This window comes from Bombina bombina, chromosome 5, assembly GCF_027579735.1.
Source record: "Bombina bombina isolate aBomBom1 chromosome 5, aBomBom1.pri, whole genome shotgun sequence".
NCBI classification, from domain to species: Eukaryota; Metazoa; Chordata; class Amphibia; order Anura; family Bombinatoridae; genus Bombina; species Bombina bombina.
The window spans coordinates 943765106-943778210 of record NC_069503.1 but is presented as its reverse complement, the minus strand read 5'-3'; positions in this window follow the sequence as shown (position 1 = coordinate 943778210).

The window sequence follows — 13105 nt, the reverse complement described above, 5'->3', positions numbered from 1 at the left end:
TTACCAAACCACATAGGCATTTAATTAGGTAAATAATAAAATCTGAGTTACAAGTATAGTGGTCCTTGATATCAAACTTAGTACCCGTATGTGAATGGACAAATTGTTATATTACAACTCTATTCCTACAGAACCCTGATCAAAATTCTCTTACCAATGCACAACCATCTCGATTTCAAAGAGATTTCTAGAAGACCAAAAAAGAAGAAATTAGTTCATCCTAATGTGTTTTTTTTGTTTTGTTTTGTTTTTCTTAATATTTCTAAATATAACAATCATGTATATTTAAAAGTATTTAAAATGTTTTAAAAATGGCACTTATATTTTGCAGCCACTTGTCAACCTTGTGGGAGGTATTAGCCATTCCTTTCCTAGTATACCCCCCTTTCATCTTGTGAAGAGATATCACAGAGGGAGGAGAGTGTTTAATGAATTATCCTTCATTTTTACTTGCACAGACATTGGCCTCTAGTTATGAAGCCATCTACTTACCTGCATTTGCCGGCCCAATACGCTCACCTAAGCTCACCTACCATCGCCACCGCGGACCTGAATACGTTCGCCGAAGTTATCAAAAAAGCTGTCAAGCAGCCGCACACCAAGTACGGGCCGATGAGCAGCGGACTGTTGTTAACTGACAGTCATCAATCTTGCTGCTCATCGGCTTCTTCGCAGCTTTCTTGCTAGCCTGTCACTAAGCACCCACACTAAACTACACTGTTTTACCCCCTAAACCGCCACTCCCGGAGCCCCCTGCAACTAAATAAAGTTATTAAACCCTAAAATGCCGCTCCTGGACCCTGCCGTAACTATAATAAATGTATTAACCCCTAAACCGCCGCTCCCGGACCCGGCTGCCACCTACATTATACCTATTAACCCCTAATCTGCCGCCCCCTATACTGCCGCCACCTATATTCAAGTTATTAACCCCTATCCTGCGGATCCTGGACCCCACCGCAACTAAATAAATTGTTTAACCCCTAAACCGCCGCACCCGGACCCCACCGCCACCTATATTAAGGTTATTAACCCCTATCCTGCCACCCACTACACCGCCGCCACCTACATTAAACTCATTAGCCCCTAAATCACTGCTCCCGGACCCCGCTGCCACCTATATTAAACTTATTAACCCCTATCCTGACCCCCTATACTGCCGCCACCTATATAAAACTTATTAACCCCTAAACCTAAGTCTAACACTAACACCACCTAACTTTAATATTATTTTAATAAATCTAAATAAAAATTACTATTATTAACTAAATTATTCCTATTTAAAAATAAATACTTACCTGTAAAATAAACCCTAAGATAGCTACAATATAACTAATAATTATATTTTAGCTATTTTAGGATTTATTTTTATTTTACAGGCAACTGTATTTATTTTAACTAGGTACAATAGCTATTAAATAGTTATTAACTATTTAATAGCTACCTAGTTAAAATACTTACAAAATTACCTGTAAAATAAATCCTAACCTAAGTTACAATTAAACCTAACACTACACTATCATTAAATTAATTAAATAAATTAACTGCAATTACCTAAAATTAAATTAAATAAACTAAACTATAGTACAAAAAAACAAACACTAAATTACAGAAAATAAAAAAGAATTACAAGAAGTTTAAACTAATTACACCTAATCTAAGCCCCCTAATAAAATAATAAAGCCCCCCAAAATAAAAAAATGCCTTACCCTATTCTAAATTACAAAGTAACCAGCTCTTTTACCAGCCCTTAAAAGGGATTTTTGTGGGGCATTGCCCCAAAGTAATCAGCTCTTTTACCTGTAAAAAAAAATACAACCCCCCTGCAACATTAAAACCCACCACCCACATACCCCTACTTTAACCCACCCAAACCCCCCTTAAAAAAACCTAACACTAACCCCCTGAAGATCACCCTACCTTGAGCCATCTTCACCCAACCGGGCCGAAATCTTCATCCAAGTGGCGCAGAAGAGGTCCTCCATCCAGCAGAAGTCCTCATCCAAGCGGCGTCTTCAATCTTCATCCATCCGGAGCGGAGCCATCTTCCAAGGAGCCGATGCGGAGCGATCCTCTTCAACCGACGACTGAACGAAGAATGAAGGTTCCTTTAAGGGATGTCATCCAAGATGGCGTCCCTTGAATTCTGATTTGCTGATAGGATTCTATCAGCCAATCGGAATTAAGGTTGGAAAAATCTGATTGGCTGATTCAATCAGCCAATCAGATTGAAGTTCAATCCGATTGGCTTATCCAATCAGCCAATCAGATTGAGCTCGCATTCTATTGGCTGATCGGAACAGCCAATAGAATGCGAGCTCAATCCGATTGGCTGATTGGGTGGGTCTGTGTCGGACTGTCCGGTGGATCATAGGTTACGTCACTATATTCTACTTTTGCTGGGCAGTAGGGCTTGATAACTAAGGCAAATCATTCTAGCCACAAATACGCTGCGGAATTCCAGCATATTTGCGGTTGACAGCTTCATAACTAGAGGCCTTTGTATGGAGCTTGTTGTCACAGTTACTGGTTTTCCAGCCAAGGATTTATTCCGAGTATAGCTTTATTGGTAATGGATTTCTGGAAAGATAAAACTATCTGGCTGTACCTCAGCTTCATATTTTCACAAGTCAAAATCCAATTACACCATAAAAAAAGCATGGTTGCTCTCAGTAGAACCAAACTGGAGATGATGCCTACAAGGAGACAATGGCCTTCACTAACACTAGTTTAAAAGTAGAAGTGTGTCTCTATTACATCAGCACTCACACACAATGCATTTTTTACTTTTTAAAATTATTTCAGTATTTACTATTTGGCTATTTATCAATACCAAACTGTATATTAGAAATTAAACTAAATAGATTTTCTCATATACAGCAATTTACTTCCCTGTACAATCATTCTATCAATACACTTAAATATGCATCTTCTCTTCATATTTCAAGTTAAATGTATACAACTATTGTCAATGTGATCAAATTTGAATCTGTTTATTTACAAGGAGCTTGTAATGGGTGGGTTCCATTCTACACATACAGGGCCAGATGATAGATATAGTACTAATAATGAATGGTGAACTAATTAGAGTAACCTTAAAGTCATTAAATCAGAACAATGGGAAGGCTAACCTGTAATATTAGCCTACTCATGCTCCAGAGGGATGTTATTTAATATTTTTCTTTACTTTTTTTTTTAAATAACATGTGATTTATAATAATAAGGAGAGAAGATTATATATGGGGAGAGATTAGAGGGGCTTATAGTAGTTCCCTTGGGGTTTTTACTTGGTGGCCTTAGAGAGGACTTCCTTTAATATATCAAAAGGGGGTCGAGTGATTAAGGGGTGTTAAGTGAGGAGGTGGATGTAGTAGTTATTATTATTATTATTATTATTCTTTATTTATAAAGTGCCAACATATTCAGCAGCGCTTCCATAGGTAACAAAGATAAAAGGACAGTACAATATGAGACACCAGCTAAAATTTAACAAACAAATACAGGGGGAATTGGGAGCCCTGTTCCCACGGGAACATACAATCTAAATGGGTAGGAGGGTGAGAAACAGGAGGTGGGGACTGCAAAGGTGGGAATGATGTTATTGTGGAGTTAGATGAGGGCAGCTATTAGGCAAGTGGAATTCATTAGTTACTGATTTGGTGATAGGCTTCCCTGAACAAGGAGGTCTTTAGGGATCGTTTAAAGAAGGAGAGTTTGGGGGAAAGTCTGACAGCTCGAGGAAGTGTGTTCCAGAGGGTTGGTGTCGCACGAGAGAAGTCCTGTAGTCTAGAATGAGAGGAGGTGATGGTTAGAAGAGGCAAGGAGTAGATCGTTGTTGGATCTTAGGGGACGGGCTGGAGTATATTTGTTGATGAGTGAGGACAGGTATGGGGGGGCTTCATTGGTAAGGGCTTTGTAGGTCAGAGTGAGAATTTTAAATTTAATTCTGCTGTGAATGGGGATCCTGTGAAGGTTCTCACAGAGGGGTGCAGCGGATACAGAGCAACGGGAGAGGTGGATTAGCCTAGCAGAGGCATTTAGGATTGATTGAAGGGGGGCGAGGCGGGATAGAGGAAGGCCAGTTAGTAGGTTGTTACAGTAGTCAAGCCGGGAAATTACTAGGGAATGGATTAGCTGTTTAGTAGTTTCAGCACTCAGAAAAAGATGAATTTTGGAGATATTGAATAGGTGGTTGCGACAGGATGAAGAGAGCGATTGGATGTGGGGTATGAAGGACAGGTTGGAGTCAAGTGTAACTCCTAGGAAGCGGACTTGGGGTGATGGGGAGATAGTGGTGTCACCAACAGTGATAGTAAAGTTAGAAACTGGAGTAGAATTAGTTGGGGGGATTAGAATAAGCTCAGTCTTGGACATGTTGCATTTTAGGTGGTGAGAATTAGAAGCTAACATGAGATGGACTTCAGAAATAATTAATAGAGGTTATGGTTAAATTAAGATGTGGTCAGTTTGTATATTTCTTTACTTTATGCGCCTATAACTCTAGTACCAGTGTCCTAAAGAAAGGGGAAAGAACTGCTAATGAATTCATTACACTGGAATAAGCAAGCACTAGATTGTACTGATATACTCTTCCATTATGTAATTTGTTGCAAGAAAAAGGGGGAAGGACCGCACAAGTTTTGCTTGTGAAATAATATATTTTGGTGGCAGATGCTGCCTCACTTGTCCCAAATACAGGTGGTTATGTTCTCTGGCTGGGAGCCCTATTTGCTTGCACATTAATAAACAAGGTAATATTACTTAAATATTTTCCATGCACCCCTTACCACACAATTGTTATGGCTTAAACAATATTCACAATACAAAGCTATGCAGTCTTCAAACTTCCTTTTTTATCAGTACAAGTTTGAAAGAAAATCAAGCATTCACAAATAAGCTTAATTTGAAAATGATCTTATGTAATGAATTTATATGTAGCACATAGAAAACAATCTTGCAGTAAAATATTGTAATTTAAATCTTTTACACTAATTTTAAACCAAGAGCTACTACTTTGTACAAGAAAACTCCATATCTAATACCATCTAAGAACTAAATTATTTCATTTTTAGGTGTGTAAGCATTTTACATTATGGATAAGTTTACTTCCTGAAATGATACACTAGAATTGTAGCATAAAAGACAACATATGGTTAAATATTTCTTAAACATCTAAAACAGGTGGATTTTCTATACATTTTTTCTTTCTTTTTAAATATGTTGAGATTTAGCGACTTAATCAAACATCGTTTGGACAAGGTTCCTTTCCAGGAACTTTGTTCGCCGGCATAACAGTGAGTGGACTGCTAACAGTTATCATTGAATTCATTTTTATTTTAGAATAGTGCTTTACAATGGACAACAGGATCTAATGGGCTTTACATGGTGGAAAGCTCCTAGTGATTTTTTTTTTTTTTTTAATGGAAATACAAAAGGTTAAATAGTGTAATTGCCTTTGTGCTAATCTAAAGAGGAGGACTTTTTATCTCTGACATGTCCACAGATTTAATTAACAATCAAGGTCCTTTTAAAAATCATAATAGGTTCGATCTTGACAGTGAACCATCACTTGAATTCAGATTGTTTCATACATTAAGCATTCAGTGAAATGTTTCTCTATTGAAGATAGTGTTTTATTTTAAACCTTTAGCTGTTATTGAAGAGGTTCTGTGTAGAGCTTTCATAGTCCTTAATATGAATACAGGGGCTCCATTCACACAAAAGGATTCCAATTTTTATGCAAGTATGAATATGGTTTGCAATTATTATTGAATTGTTAATTAAATTGAGAATGCAGTGGTTGACAATTAAGGACATTTGGTTACTAAATGGGATCAAGGGCACTGTAGGCAGTAATTTGGATTAAGGGCCCCTTAGAATGGGAATGCCCCTTATTTAGAGATTTATATAAAGAGCAAGTCACTGTGGGTAGAGGTCTTTCAGGGGCCCTATAGAAATGTAGATCATGTGGTATGGCGTTTTGATATTAAGGTGAAGAATCCTTTGAATAAGGTGTGTCACACCGTTCTAGCTGTTGCTATGGATGCAGTGCCTGCTTCCCTGCTCGTTGCCAAAGGCTGTGTGGGCTCCTGTTGCGTGCAGCAGGGATGTCACACTCTCACTCTGAAGCTGGTCAGGATCTCCTGTGGCGCGAATCCTGTGCCTATGTAAGTTGCTCACTTTTCTACCTTCACTGGCCAAGTATAGATGTTACTTTGTGTGCTCCTGGGTGTGATTGTTATTACTGTATACTGGATTGCCATAATATTACTGAACTCAGCCTGTCTGACTACTCTGCTGGCTTAACCCCTAAAGTATTGGATTGCCTCACTGTTGATGAACTCAGCCTGTCTGACTACTCTGCTTGCTTAACCCCTAATATACTGGATTACCTTACCATTGCCAACCCCTGCCTTCCTGACCATTCAGTGGTTTACCTTTGGACTGCCTTACCATTGCCAAACCCTGCCTGCCTGACCATTCTAGTGGTTCACCTTTGGACTGCCTTACTGTTGCCAAACCCTGCCTGCCTGACCATTGCAGTGGTTTACCTTTGGACTGCCTTACTGTTGCCAAACCCCCCCTGCCTGACCATTCTAGTGGTTTACCTTTGGACTACCTTACTGTTGCCAAACCCTGCTTGCCTGACCATTCTAGTGGTTTACCCTTGAACCACCATCCTCTACATCCCCGCCTGTTGTTGTCAAAGACTATACTGCCTATAGTGAGTACCGCTTACCTCATCTTGCGAACTTTCTCTGCTTATAGATATTCCCTATAATTCCGGCTCGACGCCGGGATAAGAAGACTACTGGCCGAGTTTGGTCTGATAGTGGACTATCCTACAAGCATTACAAGGTGTGATTTGAGTGTACATTTTCTGTTTGGATGCATTAGGGAAGAGGTGGGTTTCCCACATTGGATTCATTAGGATAAGGTTCATTTTCATAGGATTCCCAAGATGATAAAATAAAAAATTTAGATTGTGGAGCTAGATATTTCAAAAACTCCTCAATAAATGTACGAGTGTTCTAGTAATAAACTTTAGAAGAACTCTAATTCCCTAAAGTGTGACTAAATATTTCTAGTAGATTGCTATTGAAAGTTTTAATTTTTATATTTGAATACCTCATACACACATACACATGCACTCTCTACTTTTTTGCTATTCTGTTCTCTAATCAAACTGATATATAAGATGATATCTCCCCTGTCCTACTAGTAACACTTATTCTGTCAATGCAATTTCACAGCAGAATGAAAAATGTCAAAAGTGAGGATGACAAATCAGTCTAGTGAGAAGAAATGACTTCCAGACAAGAGATGTCATTTATCAGCATTGTCATTTGACTACAATTCTTTTTTTTCTTGGTAAGAGTTACTTTGCAATTAATATCAAAATATTTTATCACAAAGGCCAACCGATCAAAATCAAGATACCTACTATGTGTATTTTTATATTACAATGACACAATTACATGTTCACTGATTAATGATACCTTAACTATAAGTCTTTAACTCGCTTTAATATTTAATTAAATAATGCATTTTCTACTGTTCTTAAGTCCATTTTTCCTACCTCTGGACAACAGCATGGCTTTTGTTCAAACTGACACAGCTGAGCACAGCTTTTTGAGTCACTGCATAATAGGAGCTGTAATTAAGCCACAGTTTCAAGGTTGCATGGACACAAGACAATTCAGCCTAATGAAGTATTGATTGGTTGTAGACAAGGTAAAACAAGATGACATTCATTTAGCGGTAGCAATGCGAATATACCTTAGAACCACCGACCAAAGAAATGCTGGAAAAATTAAACTGAATTTTAATCCAACAAATGCAATTAAGAATCGTATTTACAGCATGTTGCTGCCATCACTTAAACAGCAACTAATTGTGCAACTAATTCAAATTGAATCCCAGATGAAGTGTACAAATATAAACAGCAAATTTATTCACATAAAAGAAGAAAAAGACCTGAGCTTTAATGTATTAAAGAGAACAAATTTAAATTCCATATTAGCATGTTGAAAGAAAATAGAAAGCAATAAATTGCACTTTATTTCACATTCATTTAAGTGAGCTATCTAAATACATTGGCAACTGTTTTATTCTAGACATTGATCTATTTAAAGGGCTAAAGAACTAAGAATAGAAATGATTGTATTTTTTTTACACTCATGTTTGAATGTTTTTTTGTTTTTCTTAATCTAATGGCAAATTTCTAAAACAATATTAAAGGGTTAGAAATCTAAGTCTAAAAATACTTATTTTAAAAGTAGAAATATAAATCGAATAAAACATACCTAGTTTGACGAGAAAATAAAGCTTCTAAATATATAAAAAGAGAGTTTATATCTTCCATAAATCAATGGGCAATGGCTGCCTATAAAAGTAGGCAGAGCAATATTAAAATACATGACCATGCAACATCCAATCACTACGTAGTTGCGCCCACTTATTTAGAATATTTATAATCCGCTATGTATTAAAACTTTGCATGTGCACTTGTGTGTAAAACGTTCATCCGACATCTCTGTTATTCTTAAGGATCGCATGCGTATATGGAAAATAATAAAACGTGCTTGTCAGTGGTTAGAATACTTACGGAAATGCTGCTGCTCCGTGTCATCCTCTGTCTGCACTGCATCCGCTGAGCCCACTCTGTGTTCTACACTCTGTCCTCCCACCTAGGGTGATGATGGTCCTACAGACACCAGAGTCTTCTGAAGCACTGTGCACATGCGCAGGTTCATATCTACTGAAACTGCCCATGCGGGGCGCCATTATTGTTCTACTCAGGTAGAACACTGTAATACGCTGGGCATAATGAGGATACCAAGGGGTTTGGCAGCAATTAGATTTTAGGATAGAAAAAAAAAGGAAAACTAAAAAAAAAAACTTAATACCTGTTATTTGCATTATTTAAATGCTTTTCACAAAGTTTTTAATGCTTAGAAAATATTTTTTGGGTGAACTATCCCTTTAACTGATTTTATTTAGATTAAATAAACTGAGATTTCTGGCCCTGCTTACAATGGTTTCCAGAAGACTTGTTCATTTAGACAAATGCAAAAAAACAACAAAAAAACATTTTTTGTAACCATTCTTTGCATTTGTTTGCAAACACTCCTTTAAGAAGGAAGGAATGAACACACTAATAAATGCATGCAACACACAAATTTAGGGCATTCCTGCAAGCTGTTAAAACCTTTAATCTAAAGGCAGGAAAGGCTTTACTAAAGGCAACAATATTTCATATTTAAGGGGGCAGAGCCAACTGCCGAAGCCACTAGAAGCACATTGCAGGAGCTCCTGGCTTTAATATTGAATATGGGGTTTTCTGGTGTTAATTCTTACAATATTTGTGAACTTTGATCCTGATCCCCAACTGAAGACATATACTACAGTCTCTAGACGGGCTAAGAGTATACTTTACATTTTTAAGCCAGGACGCTACTGGAACTGATGAGGAGGCAGATGTAGCTGACATAGAGGACACTGCCTTTATGGAAGGGATCTTTTGGTGAAATCTCCTTCTCAAGACAAGGATGGTGGATGTACTTGAGGACAGACTATTTATTTTACTGAGAGATAGTATGCTAAGTTTACACTCAGTACTAATACAATGGTGTGAGAAAATACATGTGCAACACTCTTCCCAAGATGGCGCTGGGTCACAACTCAATACTTCTATCCCGATGGAGCCATGCAATGTGACCATTGATAATCGGACTTGTATGGAATTTACCTACCAAGCTATCATAGGTTACCCCGACAGAACCTCTACCCAAATCTTACATGGCTAGATAACGCAGACTGTCCTTGCACCGTAACACAAAACAGCAAAATGAAGCCGGCTCAGTTGTAGAGAGTTGCTGAGACTATTGCTAGGGGACCTCTCACTCTCACATACCCACCAGCTACATTTACAGTGTGTAAGACGGATGGCCCCGACCATGTGATGATGGTGGCAGGGAAACTACAAATGGAAATAGACAGTTGGGATTACTCCCTAGTCACCAGCCAACTAGGTCTCAACCAGAGAAGTTCAATATTACGTGTCATAGCCGCTCCACTAATTGAGGTGTTTCCATATGTGGTTGAGGGGTTTAATGCACAGGTCTCATGGCAGTCCCCTGGGGCATCTATGGGTAGGACTCCTCGGAGGAACTCCCATCTGCTTCATTGCCACAAGTACAAGGACTGTACAATCAGCTCCACACTGAGCTTGGCACAAGCCTGGATACATTCCGGAGTTGGTTAGACTCATAGATGAATACCTCTGGACCTTACAACCCCAGGACTCTCCCCTAAGTTTAACACACCCAAGAAGATCTGGGGCACATATTTATAATAGATAGATTTGTTTGTCTCAATATTTCTCCAAAAGCTAAGCTGCATAATCAGATTTCAAGACTGAATAATGTACAGTGCTTCAAACGGTTCCTTTGTACTTTCACAGTGCCCCTGTTTCTAAGCAGGTATTTGTAAGTAGCTATAAGTTTATATTCCTTTATACATAAATACCTGGTAAAGAATCATCCTGTCTATAAGGTTATACAATCTCCCTGGAGAGGGAAAATGCCTATTGCTAACCCAATCTCATTAGCTTCTCGAGATATGTTTTGATAATAGTTAACCCATGATTCACTATTACTTGGGGACCCTATCTAAGTTAGATGTAAAGGACCTTTAGCTGTCAACATCGTTTAACCCACCCTACTAAAGTCGTTAATTTAAAATTATGTGATATTTTCTATTAGAACCTAATTTTGTGTTAATGGCTGGAATTTATTTATTAAATAGCAAGAAAAGTAACATGATATATACACCATATAGACCTTAACATGTGGCCCGCCTTGTTGTGGGGCCTAGGGCCCATGCCCGTGCGATAGGGGAGCCTGACGTGTTACAGAAGACAGTCACATATTAGAATGCAGTTTAAAAGTTCAAGATATAATTCAGAGTGTATGTTGTGTTGCACCAGTTGTTTTTTTACAGTAACCTAATTTGAGTCATCTATTAGCCATCCAGTTCTATATCACAACGTAACCTGCAATAATAAGTATAAAATATATATAGGGTAAACTAGATCCTATTTAACTTGGGTTAAATTTACATATATCTGGGTACGCCATAGTTGGGAATTATTTCTTAGATATGCCACTCTCCATCAACACCAGGAAATAGTTTTGAGCCCTGTTAGCTTCCATCTATTTTGATTTGGCTGCGACTCTGGCAGTGTCTTAATATGATATTCAGAGGTGTTGTCAGTCCTTAATATACCCATAGTGCAAACCAATAACACATATGTTCCTATTTTGTATAATATCACCTGGTTTCTGGTTTATATGGCTATGTTAGCTTTAATAATATATACCCGGAAATGGGGGGAAAGAGAAAGGAAAGAAAGGGGTCAACCCTCACCCTTTCCTGCTCTGCTTAATAGAGCAGGTCATATCCACTACCCCTTTCCCATCTTCGTCCAGTGTTGACAGCAACTCCTGAGGGGAGATACAAATGATGTCCCTTTACTGTATGGGTCCGGGGATGATATGCTTCTATACCAACCCGGCCTCAAAGTTAAATTTCCTTATACTTCCCCCTAGCCTTTAACCTCACTCTTTTGAGTTTCTGATGGCTCTGTTTCCCATTATCCCTTATCCCCCCTCCTTAAACCATTGAGCTTACTTCGTAAGCAAAGGAAAATGAATCCTATAGAAATATTTATTTTCTCTCTTCATGACAACAGCCAAATACATTCATAAACTATATTTTGTTTCAAGGATCTTAAAAATTTCCAGTTATAAATAGACTTTGAAGTGTGAACAACTAATTTTCTGTACTGGAACTGAGTATATAGATTGATAAAAGAGCTATTATATCATTCATATTATTTCAGTATTAACTGTACGGATATGTCTGATCACTTGCATTTCTCTAGATGGTGATGATTTATTGTTGAGTGTACTTCATATGTTTACAGAAGAACGGAATGTTACCCATAATGGTTAAAACTTATTACATAATTTGTTGGTGATATATATACTTAATGTTTTATACTCTACAAAGCCCAAAAGTGGCTATAGACTCAAATCACTTACCTCCATTGTGTATTTATACTTCACCACAGTCCAAGAGTTGTCTACCTATTTCAGAAGAGGTATATATCATTTTTAAAATGAGGTTACTGATATCTCTGCCTATTTCATTGTGAATATATATTTACCTGGCTGTACACTGTTTTATTACCGTTTTTACTACTCAAGTTTTGGCAATTCTACATACATTGTATATGTTTATAATAACCTCAATAAAAATCATTGGAAAAATAAATTAAAAAATTCATATTTAAATTTTTATACTATAAAGACATATGACCTGTTGGGTAGGTGTTAAAAGATCATTGATGATGTCAATCAGTTGCTTAGTTATTCTCAAAGACGACCTGGTGTTTTTGTCTCTGAACTGCTTTAATGGCTTTGACCCATGTTTATGTCCTGGTGAATATTCCAAGCCTTATCCTTGTCTGCACCTTGAACTGAGGATAGCTCTGCTTACTTCTAACTACAGGAAAAAAAACTACTTTTTTGCCTTCTCCTTCTGCTGTGATTCATGATGGATTCTTTGATATTGAACTTTTGCATGACTTTTGACTATTCTAGACAATCCTTGACTGCTGACAATTGGTTCTGCTCATCTGGCGATGACCTCAGCTTTTTCCTGAGATCTATTTTTAGTTGAATCTCTTTAAAGCTTGGTTCAAATCATCCAACAAGGAGATCCTTTATTGACTTATAAAGCTTCATTTTTGTTCATGAGAATTTTTAACCCATTAAAAATATATTGGCTAGATTACGAGTTTGGTTTTAGCCATAAAAAGCAGTGTTAAGGGGTCCTAACGCTGCTTTTTAACGCCCGCTGGTATTACAAGTTTGGCAGGTACAGGTGTACCGCTCACTTTTCTTCCGCGACTTTTCCATACCGCAAATCCCCTTACATCAATTGCGTATCCTATCTTTTTAATGGGATTTTCCTATCACTGGTATTACAAGTCTTGGAAGAAGTGAGCGGTACAGCCTCTACCTCCAAGACTCCTACC